Source organism: Rhinopithecus bieti, unplaced genomic scaffold (genome assembly GCF_001698545.2).
Source record: "Rhinopithecus bieti isolate Rb0 unplaced genomic scaffold, ASM169854v2 scaffold_32760, whole genome shotgun sequence".
Lineage (NCBI taxonomy): Eukaryota > Metazoa > Chordata > Mammalia > Primates > Cercopithecidae > Rhinopithecus > Rhinopithecus bieti.
Genome location: NW_016813956.1, coordinates 493,872 through 503,137, shown reverse-complemented (window position 1 = coordinate 503,137; position 9,266 = coordinate 493,872). Strand labels below are relative to the sequence as shown.

General features: G+C 42.3%; 3 non-coding genes across 3 annotated transcripts; all 3 read left to right on the top strand.

Moving 5' to 3' along the window:
- The first annotated feature begins 2,974 nt into the window (after positions 1 to 2,974).
- On the top strand, positions 2,975 to 3,046 carry TRNAM-CAU (transfer RNA methionine (anticodon CAU)). Its single transcript has one exon. It is a non-coding gene; the product is annotated as a tRNA-Met (tRNA).
- Positions 3,047 to 3,489: 443 nt separating this feature from the next.
- On the top strand, positions 3,490 to 3,571 carry TRNAS-UGA (transfer RNA serine (anticodon UGA)). Its single transcript has one exon. It is a non-coding gene; the product is annotated as a tRNA-Ser (tRNA).
- Positions 3,572 to 4,913: 1,342 nt separating this feature from the next.
- On the top strand, positions 4,914 to 4,985 carry TRNAQ-UUG (transfer RNA glutamine (anticodon UUG)). Its single transcript has one exon. It is a non-coding gene; the product is annotated as a tRNA-Gln (tRNA).
- Positions 4,986 to 9,266: the final 4,281 nt, after the last annotated feature.

The following is a 9,266-nucleotide window of genomic DNA, read 5'->3' as shown; positions in this document are numbered from 1 at the left end:
AAAAAAAAAAAAAAAAAAAAAAAAGAAAAGAAAAAAGAAATAAACTCCCTTATTCTCCCTTACTTCCCAGTTCATCTGCATCTCATTATTGGACCCCAAGAATAAGCAATCTGACCCTCGGTTTGATCGGGGAGCAATAGTAGCAGTATTATTCAGTTACAGAAGTGAAAAATAAGAAACTCAGAACACTAACAGGAGAGAATTGGTTAAATAAATTTATTATTTATAATAGAGCAAAGTATTATGTAGCCCTTAACGTGATATTGAAGAATATCTGATGTAGAAAGATGCTTAAGACACTTGAAATAGACAAATGATATATTAAGCAATTAATTGCCATGTATGATTATAGATTAGTCAGATTATACAGTATGATCCGTATGGCTAATGATTATACTACAATAGTAATAGTAATTATTTCTGGGTGTGGAATTAGACATTATTTTAATTTGCTTGCTTTTTGCTGACTTGTATTTTAAAATATTTTAAGATGAGAAGTTTTCTTTGAAAAGGAAAATATCAAATTATGTTAAAAAAAACTGCTGCACATATACTCTGTGCCAGCTCCATAGAAAGATGCATCACACAAAGTTTTTGCTCTGGAGGAAATAGTAGTCCAGTGAAAAAGACAGAGAATATCAACTCATAATTAAGGAACAGGATGAAATTTAGAAGGATAAGCCTATGCTTGACCCAGATGTAGTGCATTGATATAAGAGTGATAGGCCAGGCGCGGTGGTGCATGCCTGTAATCCCAGCACTTTGGGAGGCCGAGGCGGGCGGATCACAAGGTCAGGCGATCGAGACCACAGTGAAACCCTGTCTCTACTAAAATAAAAAAAATTAGCCGGGCGCGGTGGCGGGCGCCTGTAGTCCCAGCTACTGGGGAGGCTGAGGCAGGAGAATGGTGTGAACCTGGGAGGCGGAGCTTGCAGTGAGCCAAGATCGCGCCACTGCACTCCAGCCTGGGCAACAGAGCGAGACTCCGTCTCAAAAAAAAAAAAAAAAAAAAAAAGAGTGATGACCTCTGCCTGGATAATGTGAGTGCCAAGAGTGCAGAATGTGGGATTTAGGGGGGAAATCACAGACTATTTACACCAAAGCAGGAGTTTGGACTATTATGAGAGTTATCTATGATTTAAAAAAAAGAGTGAGAGGACAGAGAAAAGAACCTATATACTGATCTACAGTCTAGGTAGATGTAGTTTTGTTTGTTTTCATATATGACAGGTAAAACTTAGATTATTCTGTATCAGGAAAGATACGTTGCATAGTGCAACTGTAATTGTTGGGCTTTTGCAACATGATGCAGAGTAACATGTAGAAGTCACCTTTTAAAAATAACCTTGAGCAATTCATCACCTGATCTTGAACTCCTGGCCTTAAAGGATCCTCCTGGCCTCAAGGGATCCTCCTGCCTCGGCCTCCCAAACTGCTGGGATTACAGGTATGAGCCACGGCCTAACTTACTATCTATATTAACATGACTTTACTATTCCGCTATTTTCATCAACATACCTTTACCATTCCCAGAGACCTTTGCCTAGGAAGCTAAGGTTGCAAATGAATTTTATTTATTCTAGCACCCTATTGTTTATTCCAGGAAGTTCTTGAAACACGTATTAACTTTTAATAGAAGGCCATGGCCAGGCGCAGTGGCTCAGGCCTGTAATCCCAGCACTTTGTGAGGCCAAGGCAAGTGGATCATCTGAGGTCAGGCCAACATGGTGAAACTCGTCTATACTAAAAATACAAAAAGTTAGCCGGGCGTGGTGGTGGGCACCTGTAATCCCAGCTACTCAGGAGGCTGAGGCAGGAGAATTGCTTGAACCCGGGAGGCGGAGGTTGCAGTAAACAGAGATCGCGCCGCTGCACTCCAGTCTGGACTGCAGAGTGAGACTCCGTCAAAAAAAAAAAAAAAAAAAAAAAAAAAGCTATAACGGAGGCTTCCACTCAACAGCCAAGTGGATGAGCTTGATTTCCTTCCCGAAGCTCAAACTTTCTCTCTCCCCTCCCCTTCCCTCCCCTTTCTCCTTTGTCACCCAGGCTGGAGAGCATTTGATGGGCCATCTCGGCTCACTGCAACCTCCTCCTTCCGGGTTCAAGCGATTCTCGTGCTTCAGCCTCCCAAGGAGCTGGGATTACAGGCGCGCGCCACCCACCACGCCCGGCTAATTTTTGTATTTTCAATAGAGACAGGGTGTCACCGTGTTGGCCAGGCTGGTCTCGAACTCCTGACCTCAAGCTATCCACCCGCCTCGGCCTCCCAAAATGCTGGGATTACAGGCTTGAGTGTCTTTTTCACTTCGAAAGTCTCCAAGGGTCACGTATCAGCAGACTTTCTGCTTACTTCTATGTTCAAAGGTTTACTCAGAATATTTAGACATAATATTTTATTGGATTTTTAAAACAATATAGACAGAGAACATACATTGTCACTTCTTAAAGGACGATATGATAGATAAAAAAGAAAACAAACCCATGTAATTACTTTTAGCACCGGTAGTTGAGTGGTAGAATTCTCACCTGCCGAGAGGGAGATTCAGTTTCGGTTCCCCCTCGAGGCAACTGTAGTTTTTTTTCCCACTGAACATTTTCGATGAAAATCGCAAGTAAAAAATGTTTGGAAGTAATAACGACTCCCTCTGGTATCCAGGAATGGCTGAAATTTGCCCAAGCATTTATAATTTCACCTTTATAAATTATGCCAGTTAGCCTGCACTTGTTTTTCCAGTAACTCGAAACATGCTTCCGTCGGAACTCCGGAGAACTTCAACCTTAGCTGATTCGAATTTATCCAGGAAGAATTCTAAACCGCTGGTGTTTGGAAGTGGCGTGCAGCCCCATATGGATGGCCAGTGTGCACTTCTCATTCTCCAGGATAATTTGGCAAAGGACAACAAATCATTTAAAATTAGAAAGATGCCAAAAATTGTAGCCTTTAATATATACGTGAAAAGAGTGGTGGTGTGACAGCAGAGTGGCGCAGCGGAAGCGTGCTGGGCCCATAACCCAGAGGTCGATGGATCGAAACCATCCTCTGCTATGTGGTGCCGTATGTTTTACTTGAAGACTAGGACACTGCAGAAAAGCAGTTTTAAATGAGGCGTGCTAATTATTAGCGGACCTGACCCGTGTAAGAATCCACAAGGTAGTCTGGTGGAAATGCAAATTTGCAGTCTTCAGTATCTGTAATCCTACTAATTAGGTGTGGAGAGACTTTCAGCCAGTCTCTTAGATTTGGAGACCATTTAGGGGTTGGCGTGTGGCCCCCTCCTAAAGTCTTTCGTACTTCCTCCATCAGACAAGTCTTGCAATTTGCAGTATCTCTTTTAGTCAGTATCTAAATCTTCAAAATTTTGATTCTGTTTTTTTAACCAGGAAGAGAGACTTTCCAGAGTTGTTATCTTGTCAAACGAATTTAAAGATGTCTGTGAAAAGAAACATATATTCCTCATGGGAATATATCAAGGGTGTCGGAAGAGGCACGTAGTCGTGGCCGAGTGGTTAAGGCGATGGACTTGAAATCCATTGGGGTCTCCCCGCGCAGGTTCGAATCCTGCCGACTACGGTGTGCTTTTTAAAATTTTTTTTCTTTCAGGTAGAGGAAATGCGGTACACTACCTGTGCAATCACACAGAATAACATGGAGTAGTATTTTTTATTTTTCTGTTATTATCTTTCTCCATAAAAGTGGAAGCAGATAGTTTTAGATCTTTTGTGTAACAAGACTTAGAGAAAGACTTTCAAAGTGTTACATGGGCAAGCACTTGAAAACACAAGTAATTTCTGACACTGCTATAAAAATGATGGCAAAAACCTCAAGTTGTTTTGCCTTTAAGTCTTCTTGAAATGCTGTCTCCCTATCTGAAATTCAGCTCACGTCTGACTTCCAAAACCATGCTTGCCTTTAACTTATGGAATCAATATCTCAAACAGATCCTTTCTGGTTCGCCTCCTATCATCCTACTTTCAGAGGCCAGAATTGCAGAGGAAACACCAGATAGAGAATCTCCAAAACTGTTGCATAGATGTTTTAAGAGATGTCTAAGTGTTGATATTTTCTTTTACAAACTTAAGTAGAAAAACTTAACATGACCTAAAAGTTCAGCAAATACACAGTTCTGATTAATCAAGGAACGCTCCTATTCATAATCTCTGGGCAGATCCGAACAAGTTTTGGGAAAGGTGAGTTCTGTTCTTGCTTTCCGCCTGCTGGAGCAGTTTTGTTGCTTTCTCGGAATCTGGGACTATGCACCTATTTTGAGAGGCCAAAGTAAACAGCACTCTCAATGGATCAATTCCACGTACTACATTCATGGTATCAAAAATATGCTAGGATGGCCCTCTGTTGTTTGCCCCGTGGTGTAATGGTTAGCATTCTGGACTTTGAATCCAGCGTATCCGAGTTCAAATCTCGGTGGGACCTGTTACACTTTTAGTGCTCTTTCCTTCTCTCAAATTACCATTGTACACAGAAGAGCGTGCACCTGATCACTTAAGCTCCTTAACATCCCATCCCAGTATGGCAGCACGATGCTTCCCTGCAGAACAGCATCCTCTAATTTTTCATCTGTAATTTCACATCTGTCCTCTCTTGCCTCTCCTCTCTTGTTGGACGCAAGTTCCTCAGATTTAGATTATCATATGCAAATTTAAGGATAACGTGTTTCACTTACCAGACCTCAGTTCTTTCCTTTTTTGAACACTACTCAAACAGCTTCAAGTTTTATCACTTTCTAAGATGGACTTGGTCCAGGTATGTTTGTAGTGCATGTGAGTCTCTTGGAGCCTCTGCTATATGGGATACAGATAGTATTAATTTAATAAATATTAATAGAATACTGTATAGAATATATGACACACTCTGTAATCAATATTTATAGATATTCATGAAATTGATATTGGAATGTGGCCCCATGGTGTAATGGTTAGCACTCTGGACTTTGAATCCAGCGATCCGAGTTCAAATCTCGGTGGGACCTGTTCTAATTTTGGTGACCCATCCTTCTTTCTTCTCTTAAATCATCAACACACTCTGGTCTGTGGATTTACCTTCTCATTCGCAGTTTCTTCTCCCGATTAGCAAGTGTCATGTAACTCCCGATTGTCATTTCTAGCTTCTGACTTGTATCATGTCCTTGTACATTCTTGGTCTTTTCTCTTAGCATCCACTCTTCCCTGACTTCCCAAAGGCAGCCAGGGTGTTATTTGCGTGCTTAGGGTGCTTAATGGTTTATGTGTCAGAGGCCCCTCCTGCGAATCTTTTCTTCTTTGGAGGTCCCTCAAAATGCAAGGATTTACGTAAGAATTGTAGTAGCAAGTGCCTCATGTAAGGGTCCCATAGTATATGGCTTCTGAATCCAGGAATTTGAGTCCAAATCTCTTTGGGATTTTAGCAACATCTTGGTCAATTTTTCTCTGTGATTTCTCTTAAATCATTAACCCACCTTCGATGTGTACCCACTTGGCTGCAAGTGCTGCCAATCAACATGGCACCCTGTCCTGGAGAAAACTGTCTCTATCTACCGACTTCTGAAATTTTAGCCCTATTCCTATTTTACTTGATGTCTCTTTTTGCCTTTTTGCCCAGAGTTTCTCAGATTCTGGTAAGTTAGAATCTTGGCCCCAGTGATTAAGAGTTCATGTTTTACAGCCCCCAATCTCAGTTTCTTCCTTTTCTAGAGCCTGTTTAAAGCATTCCATCTGCTTCTAATCACTAACACTGTCCTTAAAATGTTTGGACTGCACAGCGCTACAGTTGTACACATCTTAGAGCCTCTGCTATCTCTACTCAGCTGGGGCTCCACCCAAACTCGTTAAGCTAATGCATTGTCCACATTATTTGAAAGATTAACTGTTATGTTAAAAGTACACATCAGTCTTTCAGTAGGGATTCAATTTCAATGTCCTAGTGACTTAATGGCTAGCACCTAGGCTTCAAATTTCGGTGGACCTGTCTCAGTTTCGGTGACCTTGCTCTTGAGTTTACTCAAATGGAGAAGTACACTTGGGCATGTATAGATAGTCTCACATACTTGCACTTCTTTTCTGGAGCAACATCCAGCTTCTTGCTCTTTCCTCTGGCTACTGAAAGTTGTCCTCTGCCCATCACCCTCATGTATCCCTAGAAGCTCTTTTTTTGAAAGCTTTGCTTTGCCTTGCTGGAGCCTGAAGCCAGTTAGATCACTGTAAGTTAATCATCTGCTGGGATGAGTAAAGGTTCATGTGTCAGAGGACCCACCTATGACTTTTGTCTTCTTCAGAGCTCACTCCATATGCTCTGCATGCTATCTTTGGACTTGGGCATGAAAATGTGTAAACCACAAATTGAGTCATCTGAGAGCCTGCATTTTTCTCCCCATGCGAAGCTATTAGTGTTCCTTACATTGAATCTATGCCCATTTTAAAGATTAACTGGGCTGGGCGCGGTGGCTCAAGCCTGTAATCCCAGCACTTTGGGAGGCCGAGACGGGTGGATCACGAGGTCAGGAGATCGAGACCATCCTGGCTAACATGGTGAAACCCCGTCTCTACTAAAAAAAAAAAAAAAAAAAAAAAAAACTAGCCGGGCGATGGGGGGGGGCCCCTGGGTTTCGGTTCCCCGGGGGGCGGGGGGGGGGGATCACGGGGGTAGGGGGAAGAGACCCCCCCGGGTAAAATGGGGAAACCCCCGCCTTTCTAAAAAAAAAAAAAAAAAAAAAAAAAAAAAAAAAAAGATTAACTGACCAGATGCAATAGTTTACAAGTCTTCACTAGAACCTTTGTTATACAAAGGTACCATGGTATAATGGTTAACACTCTGGACTCCAAATACAGCAATCCCAACTGTCGGTGGGACTCTAAATTCCTTCTGTTGACTCTCTCTACAGTTCAAAACATATCCTCTAGGGCTCTCAATGACAGCAAAAGTAGAGCTCCGTGAACTCCTCTAGCCTCTAAAAATTGTTCCAGAAAAAAGCCCTGTAGACTTCCTTCTGCCTATTTAGCCTATTCACGGTGCTATCTTAGTGACTCTTTATTAGCTTCCTATTGCTTACCAGAAATTGGGTGGTTTAAGACAATATGAATGTATTTGTTGTTATTTATTTATTTATTTATTTTTGAGACAGAGTCTCGCTCTGTCGCCCAGGCTGGAGTGCAATGGCACAGTCTCGTCTCACTGCAACCTCCGCCTCTTGGGTTCAAGCCATTCTCCTGCCTCAGCCTCCTGAGTAGCTGGGATTACAGGTGCCTGCCACAACGCCTGGCTAATTTTTTGTATTTTCAGTAGGGATGGGGTTTCACTATGTTGGCCAGACTGGTCTTGAACTCCTGACCTCGTGATCCGACCACCTCGGCCTCCCAAGGTGCTGAGATTACAGGCGTGAGCCACTGTGTCTGGCCTATTTTATTTATTTTTTAAAATACGATCTCACACTATCACTCAGGCTGGACTGTAGTGACACAATCATAGCTCATTGCAGCCTCAAACTCCTGGGTTCAAGTAATCGCCTCCCTTCAGCCTCCCAAGTAGCTAGGACTATAGGTGCACACCACCATCCCTGGCTAAGATAACGTGAATTAAATTTTTTTTTGCAGTTTTGGATATCAGAAGTCTACAATAAAAGTATTAGCAGGGCTGTGTATCTTCTGGAGACATCATGAGATAATTCATTTTCCTGGCTTTTTCAGCTTCTAGTGGTCCCTTCCTTGCATCACTTATTGCTTCTATACTCACATTTTCTTCTCCTGACTCTGAACCTCCTGCCTTCCTTTTATAAGGACCCTCTTGATTACACTGGACCCACTTAGATAATACAAGATAATCTCCCCATCTCAAAATCTTCAGTGAAAATCCATTTGCAAAATTCCTTTGACCGCTTAAGGTAACATAAGGAAAGATATTCACAGGTTCTGGTGATTGGTTGTAGACCTATTTTGGGGGTCATCATTTAGCCTACCATACCCTCTATTAATAAATAGGAGGCATTTGTTAATGCTCTTTAGATTTAATCTATTGGTCATGGCTTTTTTCAAAAAGATAATGTATAGGTTTACACCAAGCTTATACACAAGTCTTTCAATAGGAGAATCTTATGGAAAGGGTCTATGATGTAATGATTAGCATCTGAACTCAGATTTGGCAAATTTATGACTACGATGTCTGGTATTTTTCTCAACAATACTGCCTTCCAGCCATAGGATCCACTGCTCTCTGGCTGATCAGGCCTGCCTGAATATATTAGTTATCTGTTGTAGAACAAATTGCCCCCAAATGGGCAGCTTAAAACAACAGACACATATCTCACATATCATGAAAGTGATATCCTATCACATTTTCTATATTCTGTAGGTTAGGAGCAGGTCACTAGATTCAGCCAACATTCAAAGGGAGGAGATTACACAGGAAGTGTGACCAACACACTGTTAAACACTCTAGAGACCTCAGGGCAGAAGAAGCCCCAATTGGAACTGGTCTAATGCTATGACTGATATTTTGCAGACACCTTCTTTTGCTTGGTCACTAAGTGCTGTATTGGGAGCAATTCCTGGTACCTTTCAAATGGGAAAATTATCTCTTGCCCTCACCTTTTTTTTTTTTTTTTTGAGACGGAGTCTCTGGCATGGAGTGCACTGGCATGATCTCACCTAGGCTGGAGTGCACTGGCACGATCTTGGCTCACTGCAAGCTTCGCCTCCCGAGTTCACGCCATTCTCCTGCCTCAGCCTCCCGAGTAGCTGGGACTACAGGTGCCCGCCACCACGCCCGGCTAATTTTTTGTATTTTAGTAGAGACAGAGTTTCACCGAGTTAGCCAGGATGGTCTCAATCTCCTGACCTTGTGATCCGCCCGCCTCGGCCTCCCAAAGTGCTGGGATTACAGGCGTGAGCCACTGCGCCTGGCCGCCCTCATCTTTTTAAAACTAGTTTTCCTCTGTGTATCTTCCTTTATAATCAAGCCAGTATTAAAGAACTCGACTGCTACTCTCTTTTAATATCATGCCTGAACAAGTGAATTAGAATCTATAGGGATAATGCCCTTACATGAATACTTCTCAAAAGTTCCCTATGAATTCAAATGTGCATCATGGAGAACCACTGAGCTAATTTTCCCCTGACCACCCTATTTAACTTGCCACACCACTCCTATGCATATACCATCCTCTGACATACTGTGTATTTTGCTTTTTTTTTTTTTGGTGAGACAAGGTCTCACTTTGTCAACCATGCTAGAGTGCAGTGGTACAATGTTGGCTCACTGAACCTCAACCTCTCGGGTTCAA